This window comes from Heptranchias perlo, unplaced genomic scaffold (genome assembly GCF_035084215.1).
Source record: "Heptranchias perlo isolate sHepPer1 unplaced genomic scaffold, sHepPer1.hap1 HAP1_SCAFFOLD_56, whole genome shotgun sequence".
Lineage (NCBI taxonomy): Eukaryota > Metazoa > Chordata > Chondrichthyes > Hexanchiformes > Hexanchidae > Heptranchias > Heptranchias perlo.
In genome coordinates this window covers 2843706-2856437 of record NW_027139581.1, presented here as the reverse complement: position 1 = coordinate 2856437, position 12732 = coordinate 2843706, and the positions used below count along the sequence as shown (strand labels likewise).

Sequence of the window (12732 nt, the reverse complement as noted above, 5' to 3'; positions counted from 1 at the left end):
CATTAAGGTCTCTCTCTCTGCATCTCTCTCCCCGTATCTCCATCTGTCTCTATCTCTCTCTCTCTCTCTCTTTCTGTCTGTCTCTTTCTATCTCTCTCTCTGTGACTCTTTCCACAACGGCCCGTAAAATAAACTGTCATGAAATTATTCGTTCAGGCGGAATAGTAGAAATCCATTGTTCCTCGATTAGTCGATTGTCGCAATCAGTTGCATAAACCTGTTGATCTGACTTCACCCGCTGAAGAGCATTATCATCGGGGTTTTGCTCGCGGGGTGCGGTGGCCAAGTGGAAAGGCGTCGGTCTTGTAAACCGAAAAGCGCGGGTTCGAAACCCGTCCGTATTTGTTTCAAGCTTGAATTTTTAATGAAATGACCTATTTGATGACAGTTGTTTCACTTTCCACGGGCCACTGTTGAAAGAAGACTCACCGTTCACATTTCCATCTCTCTGTTAGTTCAGATCCAGAATAAAGTGATGTGGGGTGCGAGGAAAAGAGTGAAAAAGAGAGACACTCAGAAAGAGAGAGAGACACTGGGACAGAAAGAGACTCTCTCGGTCTGTCTGAGTCTGTGTCAGTCTCTCTCCCTCCATCTGTCCAATACCCGCAGATTTGAGAATCACAGGGTCAAAGAAGGAAACAGATTGGAGAAAATTGAGCCTGTGTCCTGTTTCAAAACCGAATCCCAGGAAAACGGCTCTGGTGGAATCGTTAAATGGTTCAGGTTTTTCAGACGAGTTTGACCTCCTCCCTGAGATGGCGAGACACGGGGACGTGGGGCGATTAAAAGTCTTCGGAAAAATCATTTCGAAATGGATATTCTCCATCGTGGTGAGATATCCCCCCTGAGCCAGGGATTCAATTCCCCGATAGGGAGGAAGCATTTTTAAGACGCTAACTACAAATTTTACTTCTTTGCCTCACTTCTTCTTCAAAAACGACAGAAAAATAGAACAGAAAAAGAATGAAACAGGTGATTGTCACTTTCAGAATATTATTGAGCGGAGACTGTTTGGGGACTGAATTCTTGGGGCCCGTCTGTTGCAGAGCACAAATGTGTTCCGATCTGTTTCCTTCTTTGACCATGTGATTCTCAGATCTGCGGGTATTAGAGAGAAGGAGGGGGAGAGACAAACAGACAGAGAGAGAGAGAGACTGAGACAGAGAGAGAGAGAGAGAAAGACTGATCCTGAGAGACACCTTGAAATATTGGGGGGAGAGGGAGAGAGAGAGATTTAACGATTATGCCTGTGTGTGTAATGTGCCTAAATATGTGTGTATGTCTCACTTTTTCTGAGCTTTTCTGAGTGATTCTCTGTTTTTCTGTCTTTCTCTATCTGAACTCTCCCCCGCGCTCCCCACATCACTTTATTCTGGACCTTGACGAACAGAGAGATGGAAATGTGAAAGGTCAGTCTTCTTTCAACAGTGGCCCGTGGAAACCAGGGTTCAATTTCCCGACCGGGAGGTTACATTTTTGTTGCCTTTCAAGCTTCACTTTCATTCCTCTTGCAATATATCTCCAAGTGGAGGTTTACCAGAAAGATCCCACATACAACAATGAAATGGATGGTCAGTTAATCTGCGTTTTGGTTTTGTTAGTTGAGGGAGGAAGGATAATTTCCTTAATAATGGATTCTAGCATTTTCATTTTAGACACACACATGCACAGCCATGTACACACGCAGACACTGATACACAGACAGATACGAACACACACACACACACACACACAGGTAAACACACTGACAGACAGACACACGTGTAGATTGAACCGCAGAGATGAAAGGTCATCAGATAAATGATTGAAATAGATTCACTGAAATTTGAAGCATGTTTAACGCCATCTGTGGTGAGTGTCCTTTACTGACCCACACCAGTTTTTCGTTAGTGTACTGGTGAGTATCACCGCTTATCACGCAAGTGACCGGGGGTTCAATTTTCCAACGGGGAGGTTGCACTTTCGCTGCCTTTAGAAGTTTCACGTTCATTTCTCTTGCAATTTATCTCTAATATTTGATGCGGAAAATACACTGAAAGGCTATCACGGACCACGAGGCACCGGACACAACAAAGGCAAACCAAGCCCAGTCGACAATGCAAAGTCCTCCTCACAAACATCTTGGGACTTGTGACAAAATTGGGAGAGCTGTCCCAAGAATAGCCTGTAACAGCCATACTCACAGAATCATACCTTTCGGCCAACGTCCCAGACTCTTCCATCACCATCCCTGGGGATGTCCACTCCCACCGGCAGGACAGACCCACCAGAGGTGGCGGTATAGTGATATGCAGTCAGGAGGGAGCCCTCAACATTGACTCCGGACCCCATGAAATCTCATGGCATCAGGTCAAACATGGGCAAGGAAACCTCCTGCTGATTACCACCTAGCGCCCTCCCTCAGCTGATGAATCAGTCCTCCTCCATGTTGAGCACCACTTGGAGGAGGCAGTGACGGGAGCAGGGACACTCTGGGTGGGGAACTTCCATGTTCATCATCAAGAGTGGCTCGGTAGCACCACTAAATTTAGCGAATTGTAATGAACTAAATGGTTGAAATAGAGTCACTGAAAATTGAAGCGCATCTAACGCCATCCGTGGTGATTGTCCTTGACCGACTCACGGCAGTTCCTCGTTAGTATAGTCTGTCCAGCGGGAGACCGGGGAGACCCAACTTTAACTGCCTTTAAAAGACAGAGAGACAATCTGAAAAACGTTGAAGAAGTGAGACACATTACACACACACATATAGAGTGACCTACACACCCAGACATTGATACACAAACAGGTACACACACTGACAGACAGGCGCACCCTTCACCTCGATGTCAGAACCACAATAATTTGCAAGTAGTGAATACGCAGAATCGAGCTGTGAGCAGACCCGGGCTAATTCAGCAGCTCAAAACAGACAGAGAGAGAGAGAGAGAGATACAGAAAGAAAGAGAAACAGAGAGCGAGACACAAGAAGAGAGATGGAGAGTGAGAGAAGCCTTGATAAGGACGCAGAGGAGGATTAGCAGAAAGATCCCACATGCAACAATGAAATGGATGGCCAGTTAATCTGCTTTTTGGTGGTGTTCGTTGAGGGAGGAAGGATTACCGTTCAGGTTTCCAAATTTGCGCATAGCAAGGTCACATTAATAGTAATGAGAAAGTACCAGGTACATAATGGAGATGTAAAAAGTATGTCACTGAACAGTATGAAAGTGTAAATTAAAATGCGACCAGGAGTGGGCTTCAAACCGCAGAACTGGTCGAGGTGTCAGCAGTCGCTCAGTGGGCAGCACTCTCGGCAGCGAGCACACAATCTGCTGAAAGAAGACTTGTCTTTCACATTTCCATCTCTTTGTCAGTCAAGATGAAATGATGTGGGGAGCGGGGGAAAGAGAGACAGAGAGAGAGAAAGACAGAGAAACACTTTGAAAAGCGTTGTAAAAGTGAGACACACACAAGCAGACACCCACACTGACAGACAGACACACTCGTGCAGATTGAAACGGAGAGATGAAAGGTTTGAAAAGAAAGCTCTGAACCGTAGTCGGCAGGATTCGAACAGACGCGGGGAGAATCCAATGGATTTCGGGACGACAACTTGACCTGTTCTGAATGCTGTTTACATTAAAATTACAAAGACCCATCGCTCTGTAACAGACGAGCATTAAGAATCAGGATGCCTGTGTGGAATGTACCTGTATTTGTGTGTCTCACTTTTTCTATGCTTTTCCGAGTGAGTCTCCGTTCCTCTGCCTTTCTTCGCTCTGTCACTCTCTCCCGCGCTCCCCACATCACTTTATTCTGGACCTTGATGAACAAAGATATGGAAATGTGAAAGGTAAGTCTTCTTTCAACAGTGCCCCGTGGAAAGTTAAGCAAATTGTCATCAAATAAATGGTTAAAATAGATTCACTGAAACCTGAAGCGTGTCTGACGCCATCTGTGGTGAGTGTCCTTAATGAGCCCACGGCAGTTCCTCGTTAGTATGGTGGTGAATATCCCCGCCTGTTATGCAAGAGACCGGGGCTTAATTCCCCGACGAAATATATCAAATCTAATTGCATTTAAAAGCTTCACTTTCATTTCTCTTGCAATTTATCTTCAACATTGGATGCGTGAAAAAACACTGAGAAACTAACTCGGACTATCACACTTTCCACAATATAATTTCACTGACATTCCAGCGATTTTAAACCTTCCTCTCTGCGTCACCTTTATGACAGAACCACAATAATGAGCAAGAAATGAAAGAAACAGTCGCGTTGTTTAATTTTATTCGTTCATGGGATGTGGGCGTCGCTGGAGAGACCAGCATTTATTGCCCATCCCTAATTGCCCTCGAGAAGGTGGTGGTGAGCCGCCATCTTGAACCGCTGCAGTCCGTGTGGTGAAGGTTCTCCCACAGTGCTGTTAGGAAGGGAGTTCCAGGATTTTGACCCAGCTACGATGAAGGAACGGCGATATATTTCCAAGTCGGGATAGTGCGTGACTTGGAGGGGAACGTGCAGGTGGTGTTGTTCCCATGCGCCTGCTGCCCTTGTCCTTCTGGGTGGTAGAGGTCGCGGGTTTGAGAGGTGCTGTCGAAGATGCCTTGGCGAGTTGCTGCAGTGCATCCTGTAGATGGTACACACTGCAGCCACTGTGCGCCGGTGGTGGAGGGAGTGAATGTTTAGGGTGGTGGATGGACCTGAGGAACTTCTGCAGCAGTGTCCTGGGGCTGAGATGATTGGCCTTTGGCAACCACTAACCATCTTCCTTTGTGCTCGGTATGTCTTCAGCCACTGGAGAATTTTCACCATGATTCCCATTGACTTCAATTTTACGAGGGCTCCTTGGTGCTACACTCGGTCAAATGCTGCCTTGATGTCAAGGGCCGTCACTCTCACCCCACCTCTGGAATTCAGCTCTTTTGTCCATGTTTGGACAAAGCCTGTAATGAGGTCTGGAGCCGAGTGGTCCTGGCGTAACCCAAACTGAGCATTGGTGAGTAAGTGCCGCTTGATAGCACTGTCGACGACACCTTCCATCACTTTGTTGATGTTTGAGAGTAGACAGATTGGGCGGTAATTGGCCGGATTGGTTGTGTCCTGCTTTTTATGGACAGGACATACCTGGGTAATTTTCCACATTGTCGGGTCGATGCCAGTGTTGTCCCTGGACTGGAACAGTTTGGCTGGAGGCGCCGCTAGTTCTGGAGCACAAGTCTTCAGCACTACAGCCGGGATGTTGTCGGGGCCCGGAGCTTTTGTTGTATCCACTGCACTCAGCTGTGAGACACACTCGCACAGACACATTACACACACGCAGCCATGTACAAACCGACACTGATACACAGATAGATAATCACACATACAGTTACACACACTGACAGACAGACACACACGTGTATGTTGAAACGCAGATATGGAAGGTTTGAAAATAAAGCTGTGAACCGTTGTCGGCAGGATTCGAAGCTGCGGGGAGGCCCCAATAGATTTCTGGTCCATTGCCTTCAGCACAACGATTTAACCTCAACTAAAACCTGCTCACTTAAAATGGCAACGACCCATCGCTCTGCAACACACGGGCACCAAGGTTCACTAGGCCTGTGTGTGTAATGTGTATGTTTGTCTCACTTGTTCTAAGCTTTTCTGAGTGGGTCTCCTCTTTCTCTGCCTTTCTCTCTCTCTCTGTCACTCTTTCCCGCGCTCCACACATCACTTTATTCTGGCACCTTGACTAACAAAGAGATGGAAATGTGAAAGGAAAGTTTTCTGTCAACAGAGGCCCGTGGAAAGTTTGTGTGCAACGTGCCTGAGGGTCACTTCCACGCTTTTCTGAGTGTCTCACAGTCTTTCTTTCTCCCTGTCATTTTGTCCCCAGCTCCCCACATCATTTTGCTCTGTACCTTGACCAACAAAGTGATGGAATTGTGAAATGTAAGACCTCTTTCAACAGAGACCCATGGAAAGTTAAACAAACTATCATCGAATAAATAGTTTAAAAAGATTGACTGGAACAGACAACATGTCTCAGACCATCTGTGGTGAGAGGACATTCACTTCGTGCATCAGTTCTCCGTTAGTGGGAGCACGCGGAAGACCGAGGTTCAATTGTGGCATTAAAAGTCTCACTTTTATGTTTCTGGCCATTTATCTGCAAAATTGGATGCAGAAAATCTATTGATAAAATGTTCCCACCTTCCCGAAATTAATTGCACTGATATTCCAGCGAATCTCAGATCTCTCTAATCTGCTCCACTCTGGCCTTTCAGTCTGAAGATTGTGGGTTCAAGCCCCACCCCACCAGAGAGCTGAGCAGAGCAGAGGTTCCCAAACCGGGAACCGGACAAGGTTATCAAGGGGTCTGAGAAGAGGGAGGCCGGTGAAACTCACAAAACAGGAGATGCCTGCAATACCAATCGTCTCCAGTGGTGGCGCTGCAGCTCTCCCCTCAACTCTCTCAGTTTGATGCTATCACAATTGCCCACAACAAAAATTTGCATTGATATCGAGTCTTTAACGCAGCAAAACGCCCCAAGGCGCTTCACACCAGCGTAATCGGACAAACAATTGACGCAGAGCCGCATGACTGGTCTAGTTATCAGCCGTCGCTCAGTGGGCATCAGTCTTGGCAACGAGCTCACAATGTGTTGAAAGAAGGCTTGTCTTTCACATATTCCATCTCTTTGTGAGTCAAAGTCCAGAATGAAATGATGTGGGGAGCGGGGGAAAGAGTGACAGAGAGACACACTGAAAAGCGTTGAATAAGTGAGACACACACGGACAGACACAATACACACACACTGACACAGCAGACACTGATACACAGATAGATACTCAAACACACAGGTACACACAGTGACAGACAGACACACACATGTCGGTTGAAACGCAGACGTGAAGGGTCTGAAAACAAAGCTCTGAACCTGCACGGGGAGACCCCATTGAATTTTTTATCCATCGCCCGAAACAACTCGGCCACGTCTGCGAGAGCTCAGCTAAATGCTGCTCACTTAAAATTGCAACCATCCATCGCGCTGCAACAGACGGGCACCAAGAACGACCGTGCCTCTGGGTGTAATGTGTGTGTGTCTCATTTTTTCTCAGCTTTTCTGTGTGAGTGTCCGTTTCTCTGTCTTTCTCTCAATCGTCCAATATTCCGTTTGCCTTCTGAATTACTTGCTGCACCCGCATGGTGACTTTTTGTGTTTCATGTACGATGACACCCAGATCCCTCTGTACTGCAGCATTTTGTAGTATTTCTCCGTTGAAATAATATTTTGCTTTTTTATTGTTCCTTCCAAAGTGGATGACTTCACATTTTCCCACCTTATATTCCATCTGCCAAATTTTTGCCCATTCGCTCAACCTGTCAATATCCCTTTGTGTCACCCTCGCAACTTGCTTTTCCACCTATTTTCGTATCATCAGCAAATTTGGCAACAATACACTCTGTGCCTTCATGCAAGTCATTGATATATATTGTAAATAGTTGAGGCCCCAGCACTGATCCCTGCGGCACCCATCAGTTACCGATTGCCATTTTGAAAATGACCCTTTAATCCCAACTCTTTGTTTTCTGTTAGTGAGCAAACCCCCAATCTATGAGCTCTTATCTTGTGCCTGTTATTCTCTGCGTGGTAAAGGTCAGAAGCAGTGGCAGGAAGCGGCAGAAGGCACGGGTGTGTGTAAGCGTGGAGTATAACAAGCAGCAGGGATATCACCTTTTCTGTGGCACCTTATCGAATGCCTTTTGGAAATCCAAATATACTGCATCCATTGGTTCCCCTTTATCCACCCTGATCGTTACTTCCTCAAATAACTCCAATAAAATTTTCAGACACGATTTCCCATTCATAAAACCATGTTGACTATTCTAGATTGTATGATGAGTCCGCGAATGTCCTGCTCCGACTTCTTGACAATGGATTTTCATTTTGCACACACTCGGATCGGTTGAAACGCAGAGATAAAAGGATAAAATGATAACTCTAAACCGTAGTCGGCAGGATTCGAACCTGCGCGGGGAAACCCCAATGGATTTCTAGTCCATCGCGTTAACCACTCGGCCACGACTACTTGCTAACAGCACAATGCTGCTCACTTAAAATCGTAATAATCCAGCGCTCTGCGACACCGAGCCGCAGAACTGGTGTGGGTATCAACCGTCGGTGAGGGGGTCGGTTGTTCACGCCAGTTACTCGTTTGTATTGTGGTGGGTATCCCTACCTATTACATGGTCGACCTGGCTTCAAATACACCTGGACGATGAACTTCTCCTCCCTTTAAAGATATCATTTATCTCGAACATTGGACGTGTGATAAAAAGACTGATGAACGAACTCGGACAATCCCACTTTCCACAATATAATTTCACTGATATTTCAGCGATTTTAAATCTCACTCTCCGCGTCACCTCGATGTCAGAACCACAATAATGAGCAAGAAATGAAAGGCAGAGTCGCGTTGTGAAGAGACCCGGGCTAATTCAGCATCCCGAGTGGCTGATGGAGGCAGATTCAATGATGGCTTTCAAAACGGAACGGGATAAGTACTTGAAAGGAAAAAGGTTGCAGTGCTAGAGGGATAGCGCGGGGGAGTGGGACTAGCTGGATTGGTCTTGCATAAAGCCGGCACGGAGACGATGGACCAAAAGGCCTCCTTCCGTGCTGTCACCTTTCTCTGATTCTGTGATGCAAATGGCAAAAGAGAGTCAATGATCAGTATCAAAATGTAACGCAAACCGCACCTACCAGGAGTGGGGTTCGGACCCCACGCGGGGATAAAACCATCGGATCTTAAATCCAACGCCTTAACCACTCGGCCATCCTGGTCCTTTCATAATGTTGCTCCATGTGTAATGTACTTGAGAGTCACTTCTTCTACGGTTTTGTTTGTCATCAAATAAATGGTTGGAATGGATTCAATGAAATTTGAAGCGTGTCCAACGCCAACAGTGGGGAGTGTCCATCAACTGCTCACGCCAGTTCCTCCTTCTTGTTGTGCTGAATATCCCCATCTGTCACGCGGTTGATCAGGGTTCAATTCTCCAATGTCGAAATCCCGGTGTTGTTGCCTTTAAAAGCTTCACTTTCATTGATCTCCACTATTTGATGTGGAAAATACACTGAAAGTCGAACTCGGACCATCCGACTTTCCACAATTTAATTTCACTGATATTCCAGCGATTTTAAAACCTGCTCTCTGCCTCACTCTTCACCTCGATTTCAGAACACTAATAATGTGCAAGTTATAAATCCGCAGAATCGAGCTGTTTGCAGACCCGGGCTAATTCAGCCGCTCAAAATAGAGAGAGAGAGACATACAGAAAGGAATTTATTTCCAATATTTGATGTGGAAAAAACATTGAAAGACTAACTCGGACCATCCCACTTTCCAAAATTTAATCTCACTGATACTCCAACGATTTTAAAACTCTCTATTAAGGTCTCTCTATCTCTCTCTCCCCATGTCTCCATCTCTCTCCCTCGTTTTCTCTCTCTGTCTCTTTCTATCTCTCTCTCTGTGAATCTTTCCACAATGGCCCGTAAAATGAACTGTCATGAAATTATTAGTTCAGGCGGAATAGTCGAAATCCAATGCTCCTCAATCAGTCGATTGTCGCAATCAGTTGCTTCAAGCTGTTGATCTGACTTCACCCGATGAAGAACATTATCATCCGTTTTTGGTGCGTGGGGTGCGGTGGCCAATTGGAAAAGCGTTGGTCTCATTATAATAGAAAAGCGCGAGTTCGATCCCCGTCCGTACCTGTTTCCAGCTTTAACTTTTAATGAAATGACCGATTTGATGACAGTTTGTTTCACTTTCCACGGGCCACTGTTGAAAGACGACTCACTGTTCACATTTCCATCTCTCTGTTAGTTAAGATCCAGAATAAAGTGATGTGGGGTGCGAAGAAAAGAGTGGGAAAGAGAGACACTCAGAAAGAGAGCGAGACACTGGGACAGAAAGAGACTCTCTCGGTCTGTCTGAGTCTGTGTCAGTCTCTCTCCCTCTATCTGTCCAATACCCGCAGATTTGAGAATCACAGGGTCAAAGAAGGAAACAGATTGGAACAAATTGAGACTGTGTCCTGTTTCAAAACCGACTCCCAGGAAAACGGCTCCGGTTGAATCATTAAATGGTTAATATTTTCTTCTTCTTTCTCTCAATCGTCCAATATTTCGTTCGCCATCTGGATTACCTGCTGCACCTGCATGGTGACTTTTTGTGTTTCATGTACGATGACACTCATATCCCTCAGTACTGCAGCATTTTGTAGTATTTCTCCATTCAAATAATATTTTGCTTTTTTATTTTTCCTGCCAAAGTGGATGAATTCACATTTTCCCACCTTATATTCCATCTGCCAAATTTTTGCCCATTCGCTTAACCTGTCAATATCCCTTTGTAGATCCTTTGTGACACCCTCGCAACTTGCTTTTCCACCTATTTTCGTATCATCAGCAAATTTGGCCACAATACACTCTGTCCCTTCATCCAAGTCATTGATACATATTGTAAATAGTTGAGGCCCCAGCACTGATCCCTGCGGCACCCGCCAGTTACCGATTGCCATTTTGAAAATGACTTTTAATCCCGACTCTTTGTTTTCTGTGAGTTAGCAAATCCCCAATCTATGAGCTCTTATCTTGTGCCTGTTATTCTCTGCGAGGTAAAGGTCAGAAGCAGTGGCAGGAAGCGGCAGAAGGCACGGGTGGGTGCAAGCGTGGAGAACAACAAGCAGCAGGGATATCACCTTTTATGTGGCACCTTATCGAATGCCTTTTGGAAATCCAAATATACTGCATCCATTGGTTACCCTTTATCCACCCTGATCGTTACTTCCTCAAATAACTCTAATAAAATTGTCAGACACGATTTCCCATTCATAAAACCATGTTGACTATTCTCGATTGTATGATGAGTCCGCGATTGTCCTGCTCCGACTTCTTGACAATGAATTTTCATTTCACACACACTCGCATCGGTTGAAACGCAGAGATTAAAAGATAAAATGATAACTTTAAACCGTAGTCGGCAGGATTCGAACCTGCGCGGGGAGATCCCAATGGATTTCTAGTCCATCGCCTTAACCACTCGGCCACGACTACTTGCTGAAAGCACCATGCTGCTCACTTAAAATCGCAATAATCCAGCGCTCTGCGTCACCGAGCCGCAGAACTGGTATCGGTATCAACCTTCGGTCAGGGGGTCGTTTGTTCACGCTCGTTGCTCGTTTGGAAAGTGGTGGGTATCCCTACCGATTGCATGGTAGACCTGGCTTCAAATACACCTGGACGATGAACTTCTTCTGCCTTTCAAGATATCATTTATCTCGAACATTGGACGTGTGAAAAAACACTGATAAACGAACTCGGACAATCCCACTTTCCACAATATAATTTCACTGATATTTCAGCGATATTAAATCTCACTCTCCGCGTCACCTCGATGTCGGAACCACAATAATGAGCAAGAAATGAAAGGCAGAGTCGCGTTGTGAAGAGACCCGGGCGAATTCAGCATCCCGAAGTGGCTGATGGAGGCAGATACAATGATGGCTTTCAAAACGGAACGGGATCAGTTCTTGAAAGGAACAAAAGTGCATTGCTCGGGGGATAGGGCGGGGTCGTGGGACTAGCTGGATTGGTCTTGCATGGAGCCGGCACGGACACGATGGGCCAAAAGGCCTCCTTCCGTGCTGTCAACTTTCCATGATTCTGTGATGCAAATTGCAAAAGAGAGTCAATGATCAGTATCAAAATGTAACATCGACCAGGAGTGGGGTTCGAACTTACGTGGGTATAAACCCATTGGATCTTAAGTCCAAAGCCTTAAGCACTCGGCCATCCTGGTCTTTTCAGAATCTTGCTCTATATGTAATGTACTTGAGTGTCACTTCTTCTACGCTTTGCTTTGTCATCAAATAAATGGTTGGAATGGATTCAATGACATTTGCAGCGTGTCCAACGCCATCTGTGGGGAATGTCCATCAACTGCTCACGCTCGTTCCACGTTGGTGTCGTGCTGAATATCCCCATCTGTCACGCGGTTGATCAGGGTTCAATTCTCCAATGTCGAAGTCCCGGTGTTTCTGCCTTTAAAAGCTTCACTTTCATTTATCTCCAATATTTGATGTGGAAAATACACTGAAAGTCGAACTCGGACCATCCCACTTTCCACAATTTAATTTCACTGATATTCCAGCGATTTTAAAACCTGGTCTCTGCCTCACTCTTCACCTCGATTTCAGAACACGAACAATGTGCAAGTTATGAAGACGCAGAATCGAGCTGTGAGCATTCCCGGGCTGATTCAGCAGCCCGCAACAGAGAGAGAGAGAGAAACAGAGAGCGAGACACAGGAAGAGAGACGGAGAGTGAGAGAGGCCCTGATCGGGGCGCAGAGGAGGTTTACGAGAAATATCCCACATACAACAATGAAATGAATGGCCAGTTAATCTGCGTTTTGGTGGTGTTAGTTGAAGAAGGAAGTTTCGCAAATTGTCATCAAATAAATGTTCAAAATAGATTCACTGAAATTTGAAGGGTGTCCAACGCCATCTGTGGTGAGTGTCCATCACCAGATTACACCAGCTCCTCGTTAGTATTGTGGTGAATATCCTCGCCTGTAACTCGAACACCCGCGGTTCAATTCCCCGACCGAAAGTGGAACTTTTGCTGCCTTCAAAAGCTTCACTTTTCGTCCTGTGCCAGTTCTTCGTTGGCGTCGTGGTGAAGGACAGGGAGAG

At 45.8% G+C, this 12732-nt stretch overlaps 5 non-coding genes across 5 annotated transcripts; 1 reads left to right on the top strand and 4 right to left on the bottom strand.

Annotated features, from left to right (window-relative positions):
- Window positions 1-272: 272 nt before the first annotated feature.
- On the top strand, window positions 273-344 carry trnat-ugu (transfer RNA threonine (anticodon UGU)). Its single transcript has one exon. It is a non-coding gene; the product is annotated as a tRNA-Thr (tRNA).
- Window positions 345-7975: 7631 nt separating this feature from the next.
- trnas-aga (transfer RNA serine (anticodon AGA)) lies at window positions 7976-8057 on the bottom strand. Its single transcript has one exon. It is a non-coding gene; the product is annotated as a tRNA-Ser (tRNA).
- A 671-nt stretch (window positions 8058-8728) lies between these two features.
- trnal-uaa (transfer RNA leucine (anticodon UAA)) lies at window positions 8729-8812 on the bottom strand. The gene has a single exon. It is a non-coding gene; the product is annotated as a tRNA-Leu (tRNA).
- Window positions 8813-11010: 2198 nt separating this feature from the next.
- Window positions 11011-11092, bottom strand: trnas-aga (transfer RNA serine (anticodon AGA)). Its single transcript has one exon. It is a non-coding gene; the product is annotated as a tRNA-Ser (tRNA).
- Window positions 11093-11754: 662 nt separating this feature from the next.
- trnal-uaa (transfer RNA leucine (anticodon UAA)) lies at window positions 11755-11837 on the bottom strand. Its single transcript has one exon. It is a non-coding gene; the product is annotated as a tRNA-Leu (tRNA).
- Between the last annotated feature and the right edge of the window lie 895 nt (window positions 11838-12732).